This window comes from Rhinopithecus roxellana, chromosome 11 (genome assembly GCF_007565055.1).
Source record: "Rhinopithecus roxellana isolate Shanxi Qingling chromosome 11, ASM756505v1, whole genome shotgun sequence".
In the NCBI taxonomy this organism is placed as follows: Eukaryota; Metazoa; Chordata; class Mammalia; order Primates; family Cercopithecidae; genus Rhinopithecus; species Rhinopithecus roxellana.
Window position 1 is genome coordinate 104,684,545 of NC_044559.1, and position 8,838 is coordinate 104,693,382.

The following is an 8,838-nucleotide window of genomic DNA, read 5'->3' on the forward strand; positions in this document are numbered from 1 at the left end:
AATAGAAGCTGAGGTCTTCTGAGAGCTTACAATGTGGCAGATGCGAACTCAGTGCTGCACACTGGCATTCATGCTCTTCATTCTTGTCTCCCAAGCCACTTGTCTCACCCACACTCTCCGGGCCAGGAGGTGCTGCACAACCCACAGTGGGAAACTTTCTCCCACCCATTCCTGACTCCTGAAACCCGTCCACGGTGCCATCAGCCTGATCCACTAATAGCAAAACTCTTCACATCCGAAATCTAACTTCCAAATAGTCCCTCCTTGCTCTGACAAAAACTGACTCTTCCCTGAGGACGAGCTCACCTCTTCTCTTATGCGCTGGCTGTTTTTCTTTTTTCTTTTTCTTCTTTTTTTGAGATGGAGTCTCCCTCTGTCACCAGGCTGGAGTGCAGTGGTGTGGTCTCAGCTCACTGCAAGCTCCACCTCCTGGGTTCAAATGGTTCTCCTACCTCAGCCTCCCGAGTAGCTGGGATTACAGGCACACGCCACCACACCCAGCTATTTTTTGTATTTTTAGTAGAGACGGGGTTTCCCCATGTTGACCAGGATGGTCTCAATCTCTTGACCTTGTGATCTGCCCATCTTGGCCTCCCAAAGTACTGGGATTACAGGCGTGAGCCACTGCACCGCGGCAGGCTGTTTTTCATTCCAGGCCCTCCTGCCACCTCCTGCAGACCTGGAAGTGATGGAGGGGCCCTGCTGGTCCTCTTTTCCCCTTCCAGAGCCTTCTCCTTCCCTTCTACTGCAAATCTCTCTCTTTTTTTTTTTTTTTTTTTTTTTTTTTTTTGAGACGGAGTCTCGCTCTGTCGCCCAGGCTGGAGTGCAGTGGCCGGATCTCAGCTCACTGCAAGCTCCGCCTCCCGGGTTTACGCCATTCTCCTGCCTCAGCCTCCCGAGTAGCTGGGACTACAGGCGCCCGCCACCTCGCCCGGCTAGTTTTTTGTATTTTTTAGTAGAGACGGGGTTTCACCGTGTTAGCCAGGATGGTCTCGATCTCCTGACCTCGTGATCCACCCGTCTTGGTCTCCCAAAGTGCTGGGATTACAGGCTTGAGCCACCGCGCCCGGCATCTACTGCAAATCTCATACCATCATCATCTATCACCCCTGAAACTGTCCCTAAAATTAATCAGAAGAGAAGAGAGGAAGAGAAACAAAAATAAGCCAAGTTTGCACATACTCAGTGATAGTCATGGGGTCAGCTGTTCTCTGATCCTTCCTCATAGTATTTTGCTACCTATTGCTCCAGAATCACACAGACCCTGTCACAAGATTAGAGTTCCCCTTCACTGCTCTACAGAAAACAACTGAACATTGTGAAATGTTGTTTTCCATTTGAGATATTCTTGTAAGTCCTGCATACTGATGAAACTACTGATGCCAGCTGGTCTGAAGGACCCCATGAGAAGCTGACTCACTGAAGAATGCAGTTTCTACATCCTGATGATTTCATCCCCCTTTCCCCAACCAATCAATGACTACAATTTTTCATCCCCTCACCCCCCACAATCCCCTTGAAAACCTCAGCCGAGAACTCTTCGGAAAGATGGATTTGAGGGTCTTCTCCCATCTGCTCACTTGGCCTCCCTGCTGTCATCAAACCCCCTCTCTGCTGCAAAGCCTGCTGTCTTGGTGTATTGATCTGTTTCTGCACGACAGGCATATGAATGCATTGGTCCTGTAATACCCCTGCCCAACACTGTTCCCCACCTTTTTCAACAACATCAGCCCCTTGGCATCCTCTCCAATACTTCTCCTCTCTTTTCTGAGCATGTTCAATGCATAGATAATAATGCTTCCAAAACTCCACCATTCCAGGTCATTAAACTTCTCTCCTCCTTCAGTCATCTTGACCTCTACCCTCACAGAAACAGCCACTCACTTTGATGGCAATACATGGATCTTGTCATGCACATTCGTTGCAGTCCTTTGCCCCTCTTAACTTCTAATTACTCCAGGGCTCAGTCATTGTTCTTGTTTTCATCTCTGTCTCTACTTACTCCCTTGGAGATCTCATCTGGTTCCATGGTTTTAAATACTACACACACTGATAACTCCCAAATGAATATCTCCAGTCCAGTCCTATGTCCTAAACTCCAAACCTACATATCCAATAGCATACTCATCATTTTCACATGAATATCTAATATACTTCTCTAACTCACACGTCTACTACTGAATTGATTTTCCCTACCTATCCCACTGCACCCCAACCTTCCCCATGTTAGTTAGTTGATGGCAATTTCATCCTTCTGGCCTAAAACAGAACACTTCTTGGATTCATCCTTGACTCGTCTTTTTCTCTGCTACCCTATATCCAATCCATATTCGTATTGCTGCAGCTCCTTGTGGTTGAGACCCGTTCTTGTCTCTATCAATAGATTCAAAGAGACAAGAATATCCCTTGTCTCTTTCTTCAAAACACATCCGGATTCTGACAACTTCTCACTGCTTTTGCTGCTCTTATTCTGATCCCAATACCATCTGGAGAACTGCTCTGGCCTCCTGAAAGGCCCCCCTGCTCCTACCTTGCCCCTTATCGTCTATTCCATGTGATTCAGGCTTCTGTGACCTCCCTAGTCTCAGCTCTTACCATCCCAGCTCCAGCACAGCAATTCCCTTCTGCTCCTCAATCAACCTCCAGCCTCCTTCCTTTCCTCGGCCTGAACACCATGCCCTCAAAGATCCATATGGCTCACTTCCTCTCCCTGTCTAAGACTTTACTCAAATCTCATGATCTTACATTGTCATAAGCCAGTTCTCATCATCCTATTTAAACACACAACTTCAGCTCCTTCCTCAAACACGCTATTCCCTTATCCTGCCCTACACTTTTCCTTTTCTTTTTTCTTTCTTTCATTTTTGGAGAGCATAGCATTTATTATCTTCTAACAGTCTATGTAATTTACTTTATTACTATGTTTATTGTTGATTATATTTATAGTGAATTCCTTTCATCCTCTTCTCAGTAGAGATAGAGTCATTGAGCATGAAAATACAGAAGCTATTGTGTTGCAGATTACCATGGCAATAACAACAACAAAAAAAATACAGTGTTTTTTTTTAGGCTCCAATTTGAAGACTGCAAGAATCTATTGATAGAGACAAGAACAGGTCTCAACCACAAGGAGCTGCAGCAATATGAAGGAAAGATAGATGGGCAAGGAGAAAAAGGGCAGAAATGGAGGAGAGAAGGGGCTTTTGAATGTCAGTTCAAAGTGGGCTTTATTCAGAATAAAATATGATCTAATTAGAATGGAGAAGCAGCATTTGGACTCTCTGGACCCCAACCACTGAGGAAGACAGGCCTCTTTCTGTTAATGCACCCTTTCCAATGTGATAAGAAATCGAAACAGGGTGACCCTCTTTTAAAATTACTAATAAGGAAGAAAGTCTACTAGTATGAGGTAATCATTTTTAATGCATTTTTTGATTCAACAGAATTTGTCAAGAGCCTACTATGTGCAAAGTATTGTTGTTATACTATGGAAGATTTTAAGTGGAATGAGAAATTATGTCATCCTGAAGATGTTATAATACAGTAGAGGAAGGTCAGGCACAGTGGCTCAGGCCAGTAATCCCAGCACTTTGGGAGGCTGAGGAGGGCAGATCACTTGAGGTCAGGAGTTGGAGACAAGCCTGGCCAACACGGTGAAACCCTGTCTCTACTAAAAATACAAAAATTAGCCAGACGTGGTGGCGGGCGCCTGTAATCCCAGCTACTCAGGAGGTTGAAGCAGGAGAATTGTTTGAATCCAGGAGGTGGAGGTTGCAGTGAGCTGAGATCTCACGACTGCACTCCAGCCTGGGCAACAGAGAAAGACTCTGTCAAAAAAAAAAAATATATATATATATACACACACACACACACACACATATATATCTATATATACACACACACATATATATCTATATATATACATATATACACATATATATGTATATATACATATATACACATATATATCTATATATATATACATATATAGAGAGAGAGAGAGTAGGGGGAGAAGGCAAATAAACAAATTACTATAAATATAAAGTAGAAATTTTCATTATTGAGGCACAAGCAAATGTATTAAGAAAACAAAGGAAGGGATTATATATTCTGCATGAGGCTAAATCAGCACTGTGGCTACCAAACTGCAAATAAAGAAGGGACATTTTCTTTCCTAACAGCAGTTTATGCTGATTTGAATCAAAAACTCTTTCTCTAGCACTCTAGAGAAACAAAATCCACAAAGTGATAGGCATAAGATAGAGACTGTGAGTCCTGTGCTGGAGATCTGATGAGTAAACCAAAGCCATGACTCAGTCATAGGAATTTGTCTATGGTTTGTTTCAGTATGAAGATCTCTAAGGAAATCCTCCTGTTGCTTGGCATGGAAACACTGTGAACAACTAGGGACAAATTCCTAGGGAAAAAGGAACTCTAGGGATTAGAACAGGGGTTCTCGAGTTCAGCGACGCCTCCAAAAATCAAGAGTACCCCTCTGCTGCCCACTGTGGAGAATGTGAACTTGCTTTTATTGGCAGAGCCTTGGACCCAGAATGATTTTGTCTTCTACAATATGACACAGAGTGTTGTCATTAACAATTGATATGGAGGGCACAACGTTATTAAAACTTTTTAAACTTTTATTTCCAAATAGTGAAGCCAACCGTTAGCAAGAAACTGTTTATTTCTTTATAGGCAGGGTCTCACTTTGTCACCCAGGCTGACCTGCAGTGGCACAATCACAGCTCACAGCAGACTCAACCTCCCTGGCTCAAGCGATCCTCCTTGCCTTAGCCTCCTGAGTGTCTGGAATCACAGGCATACACAACCTTGCACGGCTAATTTATTTATTTCTTGTTGAGACAAGTTCAGTGTTGCCTAGGCTAGTCTCATAGCCCTGGGTTCAAGCAATCCTCCCCCGCTAGGTCTCCCAAAGTACAGATTACAGGCATAAGCCACAGCACCCGACCCATAACAATCTATTTATATGATTTCTGGAGTTGTTAGTGATTGGCCTTTCTTTTAATGTCGATCAGATTTCTCTCCACCCCTAAAACATAAACGATTCATCCTGGAAAGATGGCTATTATGCTACCGAGCCAAAATGCACTTTTTAGAATGGGAAAAAAATCAGTGTGATTTCTAAGGTTTTATCTAATATCATCTCTAGAAAACAGTTTGCTAAATGTCTTATATAGCTTTGTCTTATAATTAGATTCACATACACAGTGAAAATTTAGCACATACAATTTATTTGAAGCCAGATATTTCTGTTTCACGCTGCCCCATACTTTGCCTAATGGACAAACAAAACGAATGCTTATTTTAGAATATTTAAGTTTAACAAACACAAAGCACAGTTAGTTTCACACAACAGTGCCTTCTTGTAGCAACAACCCTACAAAGCACTTAAGTTGAGCCAGGGGAGGACCTCCACCCCACATCTTTCAGGATAAAGTGGTAAATGGGAGGTGGTACAAAAGTCCTATAATTCCTCTTAAGTTTTTAAGAAATTCCCTCCATTAATATCGGTAGCTAGTTTTCCTTAAGGCTTTGGTCTGAAGGAATGTATTACTGGCAGTCTTGACAAAAGATGTTTTAGTTTATATGCAGTTGTCTCAAGATTGTACGGATATTTGCTTTGACTAACCTCAGAAATTCAAGCAAAGCCATGTTACAGTAGGCATATAAACAAGCAGGTCAGAGGGGTAATGTTTGATGATAACACTGACTTTTTTCTACCACTCAAAAGCACGCAGGAGCAGTAAAATGTGCTACCCAGAAGCAACAAAAGATAAACACTTAACTATCCGCAGTTAACCAGCTTGGAGCTTTCAGGCGATGAAAAGTTATTTAATTATTAAGGCAAAAAGCACACAGGCGTACGACTGAGGATACCAGAGAGGTTGATGCTTTCCAAATTTTGAATAAAAGAATAACTTTAAAAGTGATTTTATGGAATAAAAATAATCTCTTAATGGATCTGTAAGAATGTATTTAAAAATCGATCTGAAAATGATATTTCTTAATCCATTAATCATTAGCAAAAAAAGAACTCCATGCAAGCATCATACACGATATGGAAAAGGTATTGAATATTGATATTGGCAGGGTGGGAACACATTTCCAAACGTGTTTCTGGACTAGAGATCTATGTATCTGTATTGCTTATCCCACCTCAAGACTGAGCTCCGCTTCGGATGGCTCACACCTATAATCCCAGTGCTTTGGAGGCAAAGGCAGGAGGACCGTTTGAGGCCCTGGGCAATATAGCAAGATCCTATCTCTACGAAAATAATTTTAAAATTTGCTGAGTGTGGTAGCGTGTGCCTATAGTCCTAGCTATTTGGGAGGCTGAGTACTCAAGGAGGATCGGTTGAACCCAGGACAGGAGTTCAAGCCTGCAGTGAGCTATGATTGTACCACTGCACTCCAGCCTGGGCAACAGAGCAAGACTCTGCCTCAAAGGAAAAAAAAAAAGACTGAGCTCCCCAACGGTCCAAGGGCACTCTTTGAAATCCCACACTTGGAAGGGCTCAGAAAGTCTTGTGTTGAATTTCAATGAAACAGACAAGATCGCATCCCAATGCTTATCAACAATAATTGTAAACTCTGTTGACTTGATCCTCTCAAACTTCAACTCAAAATTCACCCTCTAGAGAATGGGAAAAGTAATTTTACGCAGCAGAGTCATGGTTCCAAAGCTTTCCACAAACTTAAAAGGCAGTACCACTCCATCTAAACCCAGATATTAATAGTTAAGATACTTTCATTCCAGGGCACAGGAGACCAGCTTTCCCATTCCTTCAGGAAGAGAAACAGAATGTGCACCAAAAAAAAATGTTTGCAGGGACGAGTAGCTGCAGACTGGCTGATAAACAAGCTCTAGATTTAGTAGACGTGGTTTACAAAGGTCCCAAGTTCCGGCAGTAAGTCATTCCACATTTATCTGAGATGCTCTTCTCACAGATAAATGCAGCCCTTATCAAGAGGCTACGTATGTGCCCAGCACCGTTTATTTTGGCAGTGGCTCAGTTTCTGCCTCTATAATTAACTGAGGCTGATGAGTCGACAGCAGCTCCGAGGGAGATCAGAGGAAACTCGACTTCATCTCCCCGCCTTTTATTTTCTCCGCTCTCCACTGCCTGGCCTCCCTTGTGTCTTTTTTTTTTTTTTTTTTTTTTCATTAATACAAGACAGCAAATTCAACCCACATCCTGGCCCAGCAGGGGAGCTCAGGAACAACATAAAATTCCAAATATGTGTTTTGATCCTCATTGCCCCTCTGCCAGAAACAGCAGCTTCACTTCTCATCAGACACTAGCAACAGCTTCTTAATTATCCCCACAAAGAATAAAAGACACTGTCCGGATCTTTACTGCAATGTGAAATAGCCCTTAACTCTGTATTGTACTAACAAGGACTCTAGAACATTAAGGTAAATGCTCACTAATGGGCTAGTGCTTGAATTCATCATAGAAAATGCTCTCAAGTGAGTGCATGGAATAGCTGTGAAAACAAAGGCAATCAATAAGTCCATAGCTGACTACCAATTCTAAATTCATAAACCTTCTTGTTGACTGATAGGCAGAAGAACATGTGTAATATCATGGGCCACTATTTTACTCATAGGCTGATATCTCTGCAGGGGGTGAGCGTGTGTGTGTGTGTGTATGCACAATACAAATGTTGGTTCAGGCCAGACACAGTGACTCACGCCTATAATCCCAGTGCTTTGGGAGGCTAAGGCAGGAGGGTCACTTGAGGTCAGGAGTTTGAGACCAGCCTGGGCAACAAAGCAAGATCCCTCTCTACAAAAAAATTTTTAAAATTAGCCAGGCATGGTGGCACATATCTGTAGTTCCAGCTACTCAGGAGGCTGAGATGGGAGGATCACTTGAACTCAGGAGTCTGAGGCTGCAGTAAACTACAAGTGCACCACTGTACTCCAGCCTGGCAACAGAGGGAGACCCAAACAATGTTGGTTTCTTCCTACCACCCAGATCTTGTTTCAGATATTCTAATTCAAAAAGCAACCTCTGTATTCTTCTTCTTTTTTGTTTTTGTTTTATCCAAGGGTTGATATTTTATTTTTTATTTAATTTTTTATTTATAATTGACACAAAATCATTTTATATATTTATAGGGTACAGTGTGGTGTTTAGATGCAGGTATGCATAGTATAATGATTGAATCAGGGTAATTACCATATCCATCACTTTAAACATTTATCATTTCTTTGTGGTGACAACATTCAAAATCTTCTATCTTGAAATATTGTATACACTACATTGTTATTTGCTGTAGTCACCCTATCCTGTAACAGAACTCCAAAACTTATTCTTCCTGTCTAACTACAATTTCGTATTCTTCTTTATTGTAGCTCTAGACACAGCTACAGGCACACTGCATGAGACTCAGTTGCTGTGCCATGCTTAACTAAAAAGAATAGATTCCCCAAACTCTCTTAAGAGAGTAGCAAATGAGTTAAACATAGCTAGTGTCAGATTTTGACCCGAAGTAGCAGAATGTGAAGTTACCCATGACACATTTCCATGCATTCCTTCATAAATTCCATCAGAAAATAGGCATTATCTCAGCTGGAAGTGTGCCATCTTCTCCCTGATGAAGAAAAATCATTTCTACTATTATAAAATAATCTGATAAAAGCAAACCACATTAACAGCTTCCCATATTAACAGCATTTCATATCTGGTCATGTACAGTGTCCTAACATACACTGTCTCCTCTAGACAGACTCCATCGTGTCCTCCTGAATGCTCCTAAACTGTGATTATCATCCTTTAAGTGTCTGCCTCCCCGTGCAGCTATGTTCAA

General features: G+C 42.0%; 1 non-coding gene across 1 annotated transcript in view; it reads right to left on the reverse strand.

Moving 5' to 3' along the window:
• LOC104676559 overlaps positions 1-86 on the reverse strand; it is a 36,096-nt gene extending 36,010 nt beyond the window's left edge. Inside the window, exon 1 of the transcript XR_004059931.1 lies at positions 31-86. This is a non-coding gene — a transcript (uncharacterized LOC104676559). The remainder of the gene's footprint in view (positions 1-30) is intronic.
• Between the last annotated feature and the right edge of the window lie 8,752 nt (positions 87-8,838).